The 17,321-nt window shown below is 45.0% G+C and overlaps 1 protein-coding gene across 2 annotated transcripts in view; it reads right to left on the reverse strand.

The window, feature by feature from the left end:
- Positions 1–9,942, reverse strand: part of NECTIN2 (nectin cell adhesion molecule 2) — an 89,965-nt gene extending 80,023 nt beyond the window's left edge. Inside the window, exon 1 of one of the 2 annotated variants that reach the window (XM_070764176.1) lies at positions 9,488–9,752. The gene's annotated coding sequence lies outside the window, so the exon portion shown is untranslated. Of the gene's footprint in view, positions 1–9,487 lie in introns of both variants that reach the window. The other variant, XM_070764179.1, reaches the window with a different exon arrangement.
- Between the last annotated feature and the right edge of the window lie 7,379 nt (positions 9,943–17,321).

Consider the following 17,321-nt stretch of genomic DNA (forward strand, 5'->3'; position numbering starts at 1 on the left):
GATCCTTGTCAGGGCAGCCTTGAAAAGTCCACAAACTTTCCGAATTTGGTTACTTCCCTGCAGCTCAGAACTACAAGGGGTGGACAAGATGTCCCAAACAAGAGAACTCCACACCCACGCAATGAACCTTTAAAAGCAGTTAAAAAAGTACAAAGAAAAGGTTGGGAGTTTGACCCGCCTGACCAAGCTCTCTACAATGGCCCAAGATTTTTAAAGAAAAGATAATAAATGGCTTATTTTTCAATTAGATTGGTCCTCAAGATCACCGCCTTTGAAATTAGAACAACAGAATAACTTGAGTTGGAAAGGACCAACTCCTGCTCTACAATTCCAAACAAATACACTCCAAGACCAAGGAAGTCTTAATACCACTCTACTACGCCCTGGTCCGACCACACCTGGAGTACTGTGTTCAGTTCTGGTCACCACACTTCAAAAGAGCCATTGAAACTCTGGAGAAGGTGCAAAAAAGAGCAACCAAGATGATTAAGGGACTGGAAACCAAGACTTACGAAGAGAGACTGAGGGAACTGGGCATGGATAGCCTAGAGAAAAGGAGGGCCAGAGCGGACATGATAGCAGTCTACAAGTATTCGAGGGGATGTCACAGAGAGGAGGGGATCACTTTATTCTCCAGGGCACCAGAGGGCCGGATGAGGAACAATGGCTGGAAGCTGACCAAGGGAAGATTCAACATGGAGATAAGGAGGAACTTCCTGACGGTCAGAGCGATCAACCAATGGAACAACCTACCAGCAGATGTTGTGAACTCCAACACTCTGGACATTTTAAAGAGAAGATTGAACTGCCACTTGACTGGTGTGCTATAGGGTTCCTGCTTGGGCAGGGGGTTGAACTTGATGGCCTTCATGGTCCCTTTCAACTCTAACAATCAATCAATCAATCAATCAATCAATCAATCAATTAATGACTGTCCAATCTCTTTTTAAAAGCCTCCAGTGATGGAGCACCCATAACTTCTGGTGGCAAGCTGTTCCACTGGTTCATTGTTCTCACTGTCAGGAAATTTCTCCTTAGTTCCAAGTTGTTTCTCTCCTTGGTTAGTTTCCACCCATTGCTTCTCGTCCTGCCTTCTCTTTGGAAAATAAGTTGACTTCTCCTCTTTATAGAATAGAATAGAATTTTTATTGGCCAAGTGTGATTGGACACACAAGGAATTTGTCTTGGTGCATATGCTCTCAGCGTACATAAAATAAAACATACATTTGTCAAGAATCATGTGGTACAACACTTAATGATTGTCATAGGGGTCAAATAAGCAATGAAGAAGCAATATTAATAAAAATCTTAGGATACAAGCAACAAGTTCAGTCATACAGTCAACATGGGATGAAATGGGTGAAAGGAATGATGAGAAAAACTAGTAGAATAGAAGTGCAGATTTAGTAGAAAGTCTGACAGTGTTGAGGGAATTATTTGTTTAGTAGAGTGATGGCGTTCGGAAAAAAACTGTTCTTGTGTCTAGTTGTCTTGGTGTGCAGAGCTCTGTAGCGACGTTTTGAGGGTAGGGGTTGAAACAGTTTGTGTCCAGGATGTGAGGGGTCAGTAAATAGTTTCCCCGCCCTCTTTTTGACTCGTGCAGTCTACAGGTCCTCAATGGAAGGCAGGTTGGCAGCAATTGTTTTTTCTGCAGTGCATTTATATGTAATATGTATTTATATGTAATATGTATTTATATGTAATATGTATGGCAGCCCCTCAAATATTGAAACCCTGCTATCCCATCATCCCAGTCCTTTTTTTATAGCATCTCTGAGCATGTACAGAGTACATTTCTCTACTCTTGATTTCAAAGGGCTATTTTAAAAGAAAAAAAAAGATTTTGAAAGACGATGTTTTCTTTTTGGGAGGAGAAGCGAATTTTAAAATTTCAACAGGAAGAGCATTTTATTGACATCATTCGGTGTTGTTGAGATCTTATCTTTGGGCTTCCCTTCAAAATGACACATCCTCACCCCTTGGGGGGGCCGAGGGTGGAAATACATTCTAGGTGACATCACCCAACTTCACGAAGGGGAAAAGGCCACCCAAATGAAGATTTAAAACATTTTTACACACCCAGCCCAGAGTCTATGTAAGTAATTCTGAAACTTGACAACTTTAAGATGTGTGGACTTCAACTTGTGGAGGGAAGAAGGGAGGGAGGGAAGGAAGGAGGGAGAAAGGAAGGAAGAAGAGAAGGAAGGAGAGAAGGGAGGGAAGGAAGGAAAGAAGGAAGGAAGGAGGGCAAGGAGGAAGGAAGAAGAGAGGGAGGGAGGAAGGAAAGAAGGAAGGAGGGAGGGAGAAAGGAAGGAAGAAGAGAAGGAAGGAGAGAAGGGAGGGAAGGAAGGAAAGAGGGAAGGAAGGAGAGAAGGGAGGGAAGGAAGGAAAGAAGGAAGGAGGGCAAGGAGGAAGGAAGAAGAGAGGGAGGGAGGAAGGAAGGAGGGAGAAAGGAAGGAAGAAGAGAAGGAAGGAGAGAAGGAAGGAGAGAAGGGAGGGAAGGAAGGAAAGAAGGAAGGAAGGAGGGAAAGGAGGAAGGAAGAAGAGAGGGAGGGAGGGAGGAGAGAGGAAGGAGGGAACAAAGGAAGGAAGGAAGTGAGGAACAAGGGAAGGAAGGAGGGAGGGAAGGAAAGAAGTGAGGAAGGAGGGAAGAAAGGAAGGAAGTAGGGAGGGAAGGAAGGAAGGAAGGAAGGAAGGAAAAAAACCAAGACCACGCAAAAAACATCAGATCCGAAACCAGCATCTTAACTGACACCTGACAGAGAATGTTTTAAACAGGTAGACGCAAACATCCATCAGCAACGACTTATTTGCCAAGACGCAGTTAACCTTCTCCCCAAAGGGCTGGGCCAGTGAAAAGATAACAACCATCACTTTGGAGCCACAGGAAATAAAACCGCAGCTCTCCGAATTTCCAAAAGAACCAAGCAAAAGAGGGGGGGGATTAAAAACCCTCCCTGCAAAGTAGGCAGCCCATCAGGCCTCGGGGGCTTCCTTCAACTGGCGTCGCAGGGATCCCAAAGCCGGATGACCCATCCCAAAAACGTAACACCTTTCTCTTGGGAGAACCACGCTGTCACCCTGCAATTATCTCCGCCCCCCCAAAAAACAGAAAGGAAATCCTGCACCTGCACAGGAAATCCCATAATGATGCTGCTGCCATAAAGGCCAAACAGGTATATGACACCTTGCATTCTCTCTGCCCTCTGGCAATTCTTTCTTTTTGTAGAAAATCAGCATTTCAAACGGCGGCTCCTCCTTATTGGTTTTGCAAGGGGTCAAAGGGGAAGGGGAAACGTTACAGGGGAAACTTCTAACTGAAGTGACTGGCGGTTTAGATGGGGGGCCAGAGGGAATTCCTTGGGGGAGCCCAGGGCCCCCACTTTGCCCAAACGTCCTGGGAATTATATTACACATTGCATTCACATCCTTCAGTCTTGAAAGACCAAAGTATCACGCTCTGGATAATAATAATAATAATAATAATAATAATAATAATAATAATAATAATAATAATAATGCCCATATTATTCCAACACTCCGCAGTCTGCATTGGTTGCCGATCAGTTTCCGGTCACAATTCTAAGTGTTGGTTATGACCTATAAAGCCCTTCATGGCACCGGACCAGAATATCTTCGGGACCGCCTCCTGCCACACGAATCCCAGCGACCGGTTAGGTCCCACAGAGTCGGCCTTCCTCGGGTCCCGTCAACTAAACAATGTCGTCCAGCGGGACCCAGGGGAAGAGCCTTCTCTGTGGGGGCTCTGACCCTCTGGAACCAGCTCCCCCCGAGATTAGGATTGCCCCCACCCTCCCTGCCTTTCGTAAACTCCTTAAAACCCACCTCTGTCGTCAAGCATGGGGGAACTAAAACATCTCCCCCTTGCCCATGTTGTTTTGCCGTCTGGTTGATTGACTGTGTGTCTGGTTTTTTATATATATTGGGATTGTTTTATGAATTTTTAAATTTAAAATTGTAATTAGATTGGTGGGAATTGGATTTGTTACTATGTACTGTTTTTATTATTGTTGTGAGCAGCCCCGAGTTTCCGGAGAGGGGCGGCATATAAATCCAATAAATCCAATAAGTCTAAATCTATAACAAAACCATTGGAATTGACAAAATCTCCATCTGTCAATTGCAAAAGGCCGCTGGGATCCGCACACATAATTCGCCGCCACATCACACAGTCCTAGGTGCTTGGGAAGCGACCGACTGGGGATGAAATACGAAATCCAGCATAGTGATCTCGTTTGCTGTGTTGTACTGACATAATATAACAACAACAACAACCAATCAACAACAACAACAACAGAGTTGGAAGGGACCTTGGAGGTCTTCTAGTCCAACCCACCCCCCTGCTTAGGCAGGAAACCCTGCAATACTTCAGACAAATGGTTACCCAACATCTCCAACATCTGATGGAGCATTCACAACTTCTGGAGGCAACTTCTGTTCCACTGATCAACCGTTCTGACTCCTTAGTTCTAAGTTATTTCTCTCCTTGTTTAGTTTCTACCTGTTGCTTCTTGTCCTACTCTCTGTTTGGAGAATAGCTTGACTGTCTCTTCTTTGTGGCAACCCCTGAGATATGGGAACACTGCTATCCTGTCTCCCCTGGTCCTTTTTTCATTAAACTAGCCATGCCCAGTTCCTGCAACTGTTCTTCATATGTTTTAGCCTTCAGTCCCCTAATCATCTTTGTTGCTCTTCTCTGCACTCTTTCTAAAGTCTCAACATCTTTTATCATTGTGGCGACCAAAACTCAATGCATTATTCCAAGTGTGGCCTTATCAAGGCCTTGTAAAGTGGTATTAACACTTCACGTGACCTTGATTCTCTCCCTCTGTTAATGCAGCCTAGAACTGTGTTGGCTTTTTTGGAAGCTGCTACACACGGCTGGCTCTTATTTAAATGGTTGTCCACTAGGACTCCAAGATCCCTCTCACACTATTGTTGATTGAAAGTAATGCGTTACATCACACGTAGTAACAAACCCTCAAAGCTGCACTGTGCAACTTGCTTGGCTATTAGGGAGAGAAATAAATGTGTCTAAATAGTCACCAGTTCGAATTCCAGCAGGTGACTTTCCTTCCTTCCTCTTTTTTCTCTCCCTTCTCCTTCATTTCCTTCCTATTCTTTCTCCCTTCTTTCACCCTCCTCCTTCTTTCTTTCTCTCCTTTATCCTTCCTTCCCCCTCTCTCCTACTTTACTGTTCTTTCTTCTCTCTCACTCCCTCTTTCTCTCTTATCCCTTTTCTCTTTCTTTCTTTCTTTCTCTCCCCTTCCTTTCTTGCTTCTCCTTTCTCTCCCTTTCCTTCAGACCTTTTTTCTCTCACTCTCCCTTCCTCTCTTCCTTCTCCTCCCTTCCCTCCTTTCCCTCTCCTCCTTCCCATTCTTTCTTCTCTCTCCTACTCCCACTCTTTCTCCCCTACTCCACCCTCCTCCCTAAACCAAACACATGGAAAGTAAAACTCTCCAAGCAGATTCCAATTCAATGTGGTTTAAGTTTATTTCGGAAGGCAGCAGACTTTAAAAAAATGTTTGCTTCTAATTTCGATAAGGCAGCCCCTACCACTAAATACATATACTGTATCCAGGTTTTTTTTTTAGAAAGACTACAACGGGTTGGAATGCAAAACAAACAGATTAACATGTCCAATTGTTTTAATTAGCAATTCCAAGTTTCCTTAGTGAATTAAATCCAGCCAGCCTCAGGCACTTCCTCAGAAAACACAGTGATGCAACTGGACCTCACAAAAGAAAGTGCAACTTGTACCACAACCGGCAAGGGTTGACGCATGGTGCGTAGCCAAACGCCATAGTTTATAGACCACCACACTTGGTGCACTGGCTAAGAAGGGACCAGATATCAAGGGCTCATCATGATGGGCGAGGCAGGCCAAAATAAGTTTCTTTCCAGAAAAACAAATTCCACGCATAACACGGGATGGTTATCCAATGCCAGCTTTTAAGAAAAAACAGGAGCTCAGCTATGTACACTTTGCAACAATATGAGAAGAGAATGTTCCAGGAATTAACTCCCTTGAAAAGGTTGCAAGGAAACGAGAGAACTTAGATTGGCAATTTGGAAAAACATAGAAACATAGAAACATAGAAGACTGACGGCAGAAAAAGACCTCTTGGTCCATCTAGTCTGCCCTTTTACTATTTCCTGTATTTTATCTTAGGATGGATATATGTTTATCCCAGGCATGTTTAAATTCAGTTACTGTGGATTTCCCAACCACGTCTGCTGGAAGTTTGTTCCAAGGATCTACTACTCTTTCAGTAAAATAATATTTCCTCACGTTGCTTTTGATCTTTCCCCCAACTAACTTCAGATTGTGTCCCCTTGTTCTTGTGTTCACTTTCCTATTAAAAACACTTCCCTCCTGGACCTTATTTAACCCTTTAACATATTTAAATGTTTCGATCATGTCCCCCCTTTTCCTTCTGTCCTCCAGACTCTACAGATGGAGTTCATGAAGTCTTTCCTGATACGTTTTATGCTTGAGACCTGCCACCATTCTTGTAGCCCGTCTTTGGACCCCTTCAATTTTGTCAATATCTTTTTGTAGGTGAGGTCTCCAGAACTGAACGCAGTATTCCAAATGTGGTCTCACCAGCGCTCTATATAAGGGGATCACAATCTCCCTCTTCCTGCTTGTTATACCCCTAGCTATGCAGCCAAGCATCCTACTTGCCTTTCCTACCGCCCGACCACACTGTTCACCCATTTTGAGACTGTCAGAAATCTCTACCCCTAAATCCTTCTCTTCTGAAGTTTTTGCTAAGGTCTGTGGGCTGGGGAATTCTGGGAATTGAAGTCCACCTGCCTTTAAAAGTTGCCATGGTTGAGAAAGATGGACTTTGGGGTATTTTGGGGTTTTTTTTCCTGGGAAAATACCATTCCACACTCTCACCCTCTCTCGTCATGGTCTCCTGTGGGATGTAATTGAGCTTCCATGGGGCAACATCCTAAAGCTAAGGGTTCGAATCTGGAACCTTTCTGATGCGTTGCCTTTCAACACCCGAGAAAGCATACAGGAATTTCTCTGCTAGGATACGGTGGGAAATATGGGACAACATTTAATCGTGGGAAGGATCTTTAGAGATCATCTAGTTCAGTCCATTAGTTTAGGATATGGGAAGGGAGGGAAGGAAGTGGGAAGGAAGGAAGGAGAAAGGGAGGGAGGAAGAAGGGAAAGGAAAGGAGGGGGGAAGGAAGGAAAGAAGGGAAAGAAAGGAGGAAGGAAGGAAAGAAGGAGGGAGAGAAGAAGGAAGGAAAGAGAATGGAAAGAAAGGAGGGAGGGAGGGAGGAAAGAAAAGAGAAAGAAAGAGGGAAGAAAGGAATGGGAAGGGAAAGAAAGAAGGAAATAAGGAAGGAAAGAGAAGGGAAAGGAAGGGAGAAGGAAAGAAAGAGAAGGGAAAGAAAGAAATAAGGAAGGAAAGAGAAGGGAAAGAAAGGAGGAAGGAAGGAAATAAAAGATAAAGAAAGAGGGGAGGAAGGAATGGGAAGGGAAAGAAAGAAGGAAATAAGGAAGGAAAGAGAATGGAAAGAAATAAGGAAGGAAAGAAAAGAGAAAGAACGAGAGAAGGAAGGGAAGGGAAAGAGAGAAATAAGGAAAGAGAAGGAAAAGGAAGGGAGAAGGAAAGAAAGAGAAGGGAAAGAGAGAAGGAAATAAGGAAGGAAAGAGAAGGGAGAAGGAAGGAGAGAATGAAAGAAAGAAGGAAGGAAGAAGGGAGAGAAAGAAAAGGGAAGAAGGGAGACAATGGACGGACGAAAGGACAGAAGGAAGGAAGGAGGGGCACTTGCAGGAATTCAAACAGGTGACTTTAGACTCTTTAAAAACAGTCCCTTTCCCCCACTTAATGCCAAGCAAATCCCACAGGTGATGCAAGATAATTCTTCCTGAACTGAAGAAGATTCTTGGATGAGAAGCAAAAACATCCTCAAGGAAAAAACGAAGTCCAGCTCTCTTTTGAAAAAAACACTTTCGGCACACACCAAGGAAGAGCACGCTAGCTCCTCAAAAGCTTCTACCTTTTAAATAAAACATCTTCATTTGGAAAAAGATTCCTTCTCTGATTCCCACCCCATTCCAAGGAGCCCTGGTTTAGATCCCTAACAGTGGCCAGCTGATAAGCCTGGATGTTTGTGCAACCTGCAATGGAAGGACCGATTCCCTGCCGTACCGATGCCCACCTAAACGGGGGTTTAGCAGGTGTTGCGAACCATTGCGGACAGAGAGCCTTCGGGGGGCTGTGTTGACCCAGAAGGTCTGGATTCAAAAGCCGGAGCAAGCAACAGCCGGTGGGCTTAGTAAGGGCTTCTTCTCTCCTCTGACAGATGCAAGAGGGAGCAGCTTAGCAACTACTTAGTCCAGGGGCTGAGAAACCCAGAAGGGTTGGTGGTGGAAAAACCTCAGTGGCTGCCTTTTCATCCCCAACCACACAAGGAAGGAAGGAAGGAAGGGAGGGAGGGAGGGAGGAAGGGAGGAAGGAAGGGAGAGGAGGAATGCCAGGGATCCAGCCTGAAATGGATTTGAGGTGCCCCACTGGGAGATGGGGGCTTGCAGATGCCAGGGCTCCAATCTCAAGAGCCCCCCCCCATCATTCCTTTCGAAACAAACTGCTATTAAAACCGATCCATATAGAAAACGAATTAGACTGCGGGGCAAATGGGTGGAAGGGGGATTGCCCTCCCCTTCTTCCTTCCTTCCTTCCTTCCTTCCATTCCCTCCCTCCCTCCATTCCCTTCCTTCTGTCCTTCCTTCCATTCCCTCCCTCCTTCCATTCTATTCCCTTCCTTCCTTCCATTCTATTCCTCCCTCCTTCCATTCCCTTCCTTCTGTCCTTCCTTCCATTCCCTCCCTCCTTCCATTCCCTTCCTTCCTTCCATTCCCTCTGTGCTTCCATCCCTCCATTTCATTCTCTTCCTCCTTCCATTCCCTTCCTCCTTCCTTTATTTTATTTATTTACTTATTGGATTTGTATGCCGCCCCTCTCCGCAGACCTCTTTCCATTCTCTTCCTCCCTCCCTCCCCACCCCGGGCCTTCGGAAGCAAGACCTCTCCCCTTCCTCCTTCCCCTTCCAGCGGAGAAGCCTCCCTCGAGGGTGGGCGGGAAAGGACCCCAAGCGATTCCCTCCCCCGTCGAAGCCGAGCGCTCCGCTTCCCTGAGGAGAAAAGCGCGGGTCTCCCCCTCCCTCAGTTTCGCCCGAAACTCTCCCCCTCCCTCCCTCCCTCCCTCCTGGTGTGTGTGTGTGTCCGCCGAGAGCGCCCGGCCAGGTGAGCGCGCGCCAGGAAAGGGCGTCTCCTCCCGGCCGCCGCTGCCTGCTCCGCCCGGACGGGCGGCCGGCCAGGGAAACAGGTCCGCGGGCCCTCGGCCATCTTGGCAGGGGGGGGGGAGAAGACGCCGGGGGGGGGGGAGAGGAAGAGGAAGGGAGCCCCTCAAGCGCCCCCTCCCGCCCTTCCACTCACCGGCCAGGCTGCCCCAGAGGAGGCTCGCCCAAGAAACCCACGGCCGCAGCGGCGAGCCCATAGGGGGTGGCGTGGCGGGGATCCTCCGCTGCCGGTAGATGGGGCGCCGAGCTGCTGCTTCCCCCACGCCGCTTCTGCCTTCGGAGCGGGGCGACGACGGCTCGGTGCTTCCCAGCCGGGCTGCTGCTGCCGCTTCTTCTCTGCCTTCGGGTGCCCGCGCTAGTAACTCCGGCCGCCCAGGACACTTCTGGCTCTCCCCCCCCCCGTCCGCCCGAGTGGGCGGGGCATGAAGGAGGACACGCCCCCTCCCGTTGCCGCCCCCTTCCCTGGCTCTCTAGATATATATATATAGACCCTCCCCTCGGCCGCCGAGCAGCGCCAGTGTCATCTGGGCTCGATGGCCGCGTTTGTAGCGCTTAGCAACAGCACTTTAGATCTATATACGGCTTTACGCTGCTTTGACAGCCCCGTCGAAGCGGTTTATAGAGAGGAGGGATCTTGCCCCCAACAATCGGGGGTCCTCGTTGCGCGCTGGCTGGGGAATTCTGGGAGTTGAAGTCCAGATCGCTTCAAGTTGCCAAGGTTGGGAAACACCGCTCTAGGAAAATCATTGTTTTTTTACCTCATGATTCTTGACAAATGTCTCTTTTTCTTTTATGTACACTAAGAGCCTCTGCACCAAAGAGAAATTCCTTGTGTGTCCAATCACATTTGGCCAATAAAGTATTCTATACCTATTCTATTCTATTCTATTCTTTCTATTCTATTCTTTCTATTCTATTCTTTCTATTCTATTCTATTCTATTCTACCACACAAATCCCAGTGGCCGATAAGGTCCCACAGAGTTGGCCTTCCCCGGGTCCCGTCGACCAAACAATGTCGTTTGGCGGGACCCAGCGGAAGAGTCTTCTCTGTGGCGGCCCCGGCCCTCTGGAATCAACTCCCCCCTAGAGATTCCCACCCTCCTTGTCTTTCGTAAGTTACTCAAGACCCACCTATATTGCCAGGCATGGGGGAATTAAGACATCTCCCCCAGGCTTTCTTATGTTTTATGTTTGGTATGTATGTGTTGCATGGTTTTTAATTGTTGGGGTTGTACCTGATGATTTTTGACAAATGTCTCTTTTCTTTCATGTACGCTGAGAGCGTATGCACCAAAGACAAATTTGTTGTGCGTTCAATCACACTTGGCCAATAAAGAATTCCTATTCTATTCATTTGACCCCCCCCCCCCTCAGAAAGATGGAACGCTGACTTGACCTTAACTCAGTCAGGATCGAACTGCTGGCAGTAGGCAGAGTGTTGGTTATAAAGCCCTTTGTGGCATCAGACCAGATTACTTGCAGGACCGCCTACTGCCACATGAATCCCAGCGACCGGTTCGGTCCCACAGAGTCGGCCTTCTCTAGGTCCCATCGACTAGACCAGTGTTTCCCAACCTTGGCAACTTGGTATCTGGACTTCAACTCCCAGAATTCCCCAGCCAGCGAAGTCCAGATATCTTCAAGTTGCCAAGGTTGGGAAACACTGAACTAGACAATGTCACTTGGTGGGGCCTAGGGGAAGAGCCTTCTCTGTGGGGGCTCCAACTTTCTGGAATCAGCTCCCCCCCGGAGATTCACACTGCCCCCACCCTCTTCACCTTCGGTAAGAGTCTAAAGACTCATTTATGTCGTCAGGCTTGGGCTGATTAGATCTTGGCGCCTGGCCTATCAATGTTTGTATGATCATGTGATTGGGGTGCGATTGATTTTAATATTTGGGATTACATTAATCCAGTTAAATTAAAATTAAATTCTGGGAGTTGAAGTCCAGATATCTTCAAGTTGCCAAGGTTGGGAAACACTGCCCTAGTGCACTTATGTACGCCCCTTACTGACCTCTTAGAAACTTGGAGAAGTCAATCGTGGATAGTCTAAGAAGGGAAAAATGTTGGGAGTTAGGACACTATGGAGTCCGGTAGTGAGTTCCACACTTTGACAACTCGATTGCTAAAGTCACGTTTTTTTACAGTCCAGTTTGGAGTGGTTAATATTAAGTTCGTATCTGTTTGCGTGCTCTTGTGTTGTTGCGGTTGAAGCTGGAGTAGTCATTGACCGGCAGGACGTTGCAGCGTATGATCTTACGGGCAATACTTAGATCATGTTTAAGGCGTCGTAGTTCACTTATTTTTAACCCAGGGCAGTCTTCAGAAATGGTAGAGGGCAGAGGGGTCTGCTGCAGGTCATTTTCTTCAGAGTACAGTGATACCTCATCTTACAAACGCCTCGTCATACAAACTTTTCGAGATACAAACCCGAGGTTTAAGATTTTTTTGCCTCTTCTTACAAACTATTTTCACCTTATAAACCCACCGCCGCCGCTGGGATGCCCCGCCTCCGGACTTCCATAGCCAGTGAAGCACCCATTTTTGCGCTGCTGGGATTCCCCTGAGGCTCCCTTCCATGGGAAACCCCACCTCTGGACTTCCGTGTTTTTGTGATGCTGCAAGGGAATCCCAGCAGCGCAAAAACGGGCACTTCGCTGGCAACGGAAGTCCAGAGGTGGGATTTCCCAGCGAGGGGAGCCTCAGTGAAATCACAGCATCGCAAAAACACAGAGGTCCGGAGGTGGGGTTTCCCAAGGAGGGGAGCCTCAGGGGATTCCCAGCAGTGTAAAAACGGGAGCTTCGGCTGGCAAAAGGGGTGCATTTTGGGCGTGCACGCATTAATCGCTTTTCCATTGATTCCTATGGGAAACATTGTTTCGTCTTACAAACTTTTCACCTTAAGAACCTCGTCCCGGAACCAATTAAGTTTGTAAGACAAGGTATCACTGTATTAATTTTTTAATTTCCCGAATCTGAACAAAATCATTTCTCCCCCCCCCCTCTTTTTTTGGGTCATTCCTGAGCTAATTTTTGCAAGCATCCAGCGCCCCCTAGTGGTCCTCACCTTAGCATGCATACACACACTTGGAAAATACTGTAATTACATCCTGGATATTTTTAGAATATTTTCATAATCACTTTCTTCCACCTGTTGCTCTTCAGAGAAGGGAGTTTCCATACAGACAGCAAAAGAGGGAAATGGTGTGCTGTGTGTGTGTGTGTGTGTGTGTGTGTGTGTGTGTTGATAATTGTGAGTGTGCACTGTGAGGTCATCCTCCAGGTGGGATTCTGCAGGTTCCAACTAGTTTATTTTATTTATTTATTATTTGGATTTCTGTGCCGACTCAGGGCAGCTTACAAAACAATACAAAAGGCCTATGAGAAACCCAATTCATTAAAACTAATCTAAATTTTATCTAAGAACCCCCATTACACCGGGGAACAATTTGTAACACAATTTCCGTTGAGTTTGATCTTTGAGCTTTTTTTTAAAGTTAACTAGGTATGCTGGTTTCAAAACTGTGGTTAGTTTTCTTCTACCACATGAAGTTTCTTTCTCTCTATCTTTTATATGTATATGTGTGTGTGTGTGTGTGTGTGTGTGTGTGTGTGTGTGTGTCACATGTTTTTGCTGAATTTGAAAATTAAGGGAGACTAGGATAGATCTATTTCGGCCTTATTCTGGCCTCATCAGCTAGCCATACCCTCACTGGGACTTGAACTTGCAGCCTTTGCCTTGTAAGGCAGAGAATTAATCTCTAGGCTACAGTATCCAATCCCTTCAGCCCTGCACCATGTTTTTTGTGTCGAATATATAGACATATATATTATATGTAATATAATATAATATATATATATATATATATATATATATATATATATATACATATACATATATACATATACATATATATTATGTTTATATTATATTGTATTGTACTGTACTGTACTGTATTGTACTGTATTGTATTGTATTATATTATACCGCCCCAAGTCTATATTATATTGTATGCCGCCCTGAGTCTACGGAGAGGGGCGGCATACAAATCTAACAAATAAATAAATAAATAAAATTATATCATATCATATCATATCATATTATATTATATATAATAGTTAATTAAGCAACATGAGCATCAAATTGCATTTTTTACACAGCCATCTTACTAACTATTTCATATTTCTAAACCATCCATCTCTCTTGGAGATGCGCTGTGGGCCGATCAATCAACGTTAAAATTAAACTCAGAATAATTTAGGGGTGGTGGGGTTTTTTTCCTTGCAACTTCCACAATGACCTCATTGCGGGTTGTCTCTCCCAATCTCCCCTCCCTCCCTCTCTCTCTCCCCTCCCTCCCTCCCTCCCTCCCCAGCATGCTCCTTCTCAATCCCCCTGTTCCTCCAGATTGCCCAGCCTTATGGGAACGGGAATCTCTCAAGATGGTAGGTGTCCACATGAATAATGTAGAATGAATGAAGTTCTGGCTGGCCTGATTTGTGGGTTTGAATCTCTCGTTCTAGGTGCTATTCATAGGCAATTCAAAACCTCACATGCCTTTCACTTCCTCAAAACCAGCTGGGTTTGGTCCCTTGAGGCTTAAGTCACCACTTCCTCCCACTCACCTGCCCTCCCCTCTTTTGAAACCCTCCCTTAAAAGAAAGCAGGGCTATCAGTTGAAGAAAGATATCCTTTCACTCTTGAACTTTCATTTATTCTTTCGATCCTGCATTGAGTGTGTATGTGTTTTTCCCCCCCCAGGAAAGGGGTGGAATTTATTTATTTTTATTTATTGTTAGAGTTGGAAGGGACCATGCGGGTCATCAAGTCCAACCCCCTGCCTAAGCAGGAACCCTATAGCATCCCCAACTCTGGACACCTTCAAGAGGAGATTGGACTTCCATTTGGCTGGGGTGCTGTAGGGTTTCCTGCTCAGGCAGGGGGTTGGACTCGATGACCTAACAGTCCCTTTCAACTCTATTAATAAATAAATAAATAAAAATCCCAGCCAAATGGCAGTCCAATTTCCTCTTTAAAATGTCCAGAGTATTGGAGTTCACAATGTCCGCTTTGTAGGTTGTTCCACTGGTCGATCGTTCTGACCGTCAGGAAGTTCTTCCTTACTTCCAGGTTGAATCTCTCCTTGGTCAGCTTCCAGCCGTTGTTCCTCGTCCGGCCCTCCGGTGCCCTGGAGAATAAAGTGACCCCCTCCTCTCTGTGGCAACCCCTCGTATACCTGTAGACTGCTATCATGTCCGCTCTGGCCCTCCTTTTCTCTAGGCTATCCATGCCCAGTTCCCACAGTCTCTCTTCATAAGTCTTGGTTTCTAGACCCCTGGTCATTTTGGTTGCTCTTTTCTGCACCTTCTCCAATATTCTAGAACTTGTAGAGTTGTTAACCTGATCCTACGTGGCTTTTGCTCCGGCAATCTCACACTACTCACCAGAGCCTACATAACTTTTGCCAGACCCATCCTTGAATACAGCTCATCTGTCTGGAACCCATACCACATCTCGGACATCAACACCCTCGAAAATATCCAGAGATTTTACTACTAGAAGAGCCCTTCACTCCTCCACTCGAAACAGAATACCCTACGAAAGTAGACTAACAATCCTGGGTCTAGAAAGCTTAGAACTACGACGCCTAAAACATGATCAAAGCATTGCCCACAAGATCATAGGCTGCAACGTCCTGCCTGTCAATGACTACTTCAGCTTCAACCGCAACAACACAAGAGCACGCAACAGATTCAAGCCAAAAATTAACCGCTCCAAACTTGACTGTAAAAAATTATGAATTTAGCAATCGAGTTGTCGAAGCGTGGAACTCATTACTGGACTCAGTAGTGTCAACCCCTAATCCCCAGCATTTTACCCTTAGACTATCCACGATTGACCTCTCCAGGTTCCTAAGAGGTCAGTAAGGGGCGTACATAAGCACACTAGCCTTCCGTCCCCTGTCCAATTGTCTCTCCTTTATCTCATATATCTTTTCTTCCTTTCCTATATCTTCTCCCTATTTTTATATCGTTTCTTCTATCCTTTTCTTTATATATATTACCACTTGTCTATTCTCTTCAATGTGTACTGTGTATTGGACTAAATAAACAAAGAAACAATAAGTAAGTAAGTAAGTAAGTAAGTAAGTAAGTAAGTAAGTAAGTAAGTAAGTAAGTAAGTAAGTAAGTAAGTAAGTAAGTAAGTAAGTAAGTAAGTAAGTAAGTAAGTAAGTAAGTAAGTAAGTAAGTAAATAAATAAATAAATAAATAAATAAATAAATAAATAAATAAGAATTCCACCTGGGTGAAGAATTTTTCAATTCCTTGCAGTCTGCATTCTGAGCACACGAGGGCGCCGTTGCACTAAAGATGAATGTTGCATTTGGGTGGTGTTGCTGTGTTTTTCCTTCTTAGTGGTCGGAACTGTATTTATATTGTTGTACAAATAGTCATTGATTTATGACCCCAATTGAATGAAAGGTATGTGCTGTAGATCAGCCCCGCTGCCTCCAAACACCCTTCCTTGGGACCATAGAAAGAGCATTGTGGAGGGGGCGGCATACAAATCTAATAAAGTAATAATAATAATAATAATAATAATAATAATAATAATAATAATAATAATAACAACAACAACAACAACAACAACAACAACAACAATAATAATAATAGTAATTGCAGTGTTCTGATGCTTGCCTCCAGTGCTGTGTGCTGAATAAACAAAATCTTGCAGACCACCCTCACTCCGTAAAAGACCTTGGGATACTCATATCCAATGAGCCAAGTGCCAACCCCCTAAGCTAAGGGAGTGAGTTATATCTGTTTGGGGTACAAGTGGCCTTGAAGATTATACTTTTATTGCTTTCTCTCTGTGTCTCTCTCTGGGTATGTGTTGTACTTCTCTATTGCTTAGATGGGTTCCACTGTTTTTGATACAGGATTGGAGGAAAGAGAGAGAGAAGAAAGTGAAAGGGGGGAGAGAAGGAAGGAGGTAGGAAGGAAGGAAAGAAAGAGAAAAAGGAGGAAGAGAAGAAGAGAAGGAGTGACAGATAAGAAAGAAAGAAAAGAAAGAAAAAAGGAAGGAGAGAGATTAGAAAGAGAAGGAAGGAAGGAGAAAGAAGGGAGGGAGGAAAGAAAAAAGGAAGGAAGGAAAGAAAGAAAGAGAAAAAGGAGGAAGAGAAGAAGAGAAGGAGTGACAGATAAGAAGAAAGAAAAGAAAGAAAAAAGGAAGGAGAGAGATTAGAAAGAGAATGAAGGAAGGAGAAAGAAGGGAGGAAGGAAAGAAAGAAAGAGAAAAAGGAGGAAGAGAAGAAAAGAAGGAATGACAGATAAGAAAGAAAGAAAGAAAAAGGAAAAAGGAAGGAGAGACAGAGATAAGAAAGAGAAGAAAGGAGAAAGAAGGGAGGAAGGAAAGAAAAGAAAAAAGGAAGGAAGGAAGGAAGGAAGGAGATAAGAGAGAGAAGGAAGGTGTCAGGTAAAAAATGTGTATTCAAAGGCTGGCCTGACAGGAGGAGAAAGAAGGCAGGAAGGAAAAAAAGAAAGAAAAACAGGAATAAATAAAAAAGGAAAGAGGGAAGGAGGAAGAGAGGAGAGACAGAAATAACAGAGAGAAGGAAGGAGAAAGAAGGAAGGAAGGAAAGGCAAGAAAAAGAAAGAAAAAGAGAAAAAGAAAGAAAGAAAAAAGAAAGGAAGGAAGGAAGAAAAGAAAGGGAGGGAGGGTGGCAGAAAAAGAGAAAAAGAAAAGAAAAAAGAAAGGACAGAAAAAAGAAAGAAAGAACGAAAGAAAAGCAAAAGAAACATTCCTTTGATCACAGGAAGTTTAGTAACTTTATCCCTTTTGTGTTTTTTCCCACCGACCTTCCTTTGCCAACCACACTCAACGTCGGTGAGAAACTGCCGTTCTGCAAAAGCCAAGACCGACTTACTAGACAGTTACAAACCCACCTCTCCCTTCCTCAATTCTC

The sequence above is a fragment of the Erythrolamprus reginae genome, chromosome 11 (genome assembly GCF_031021105.1).
Source record: "Erythrolamprus reginae isolate rEryReg1 chromosome 11, rEryReg1.hap1, whole genome shotgun sequence".
NCBI lineage: Eukaryota > Metazoa > Chordata > Lepidosauria > Squamata > Dipsadidae > Erythrolamprus > Erythrolamprus reginae.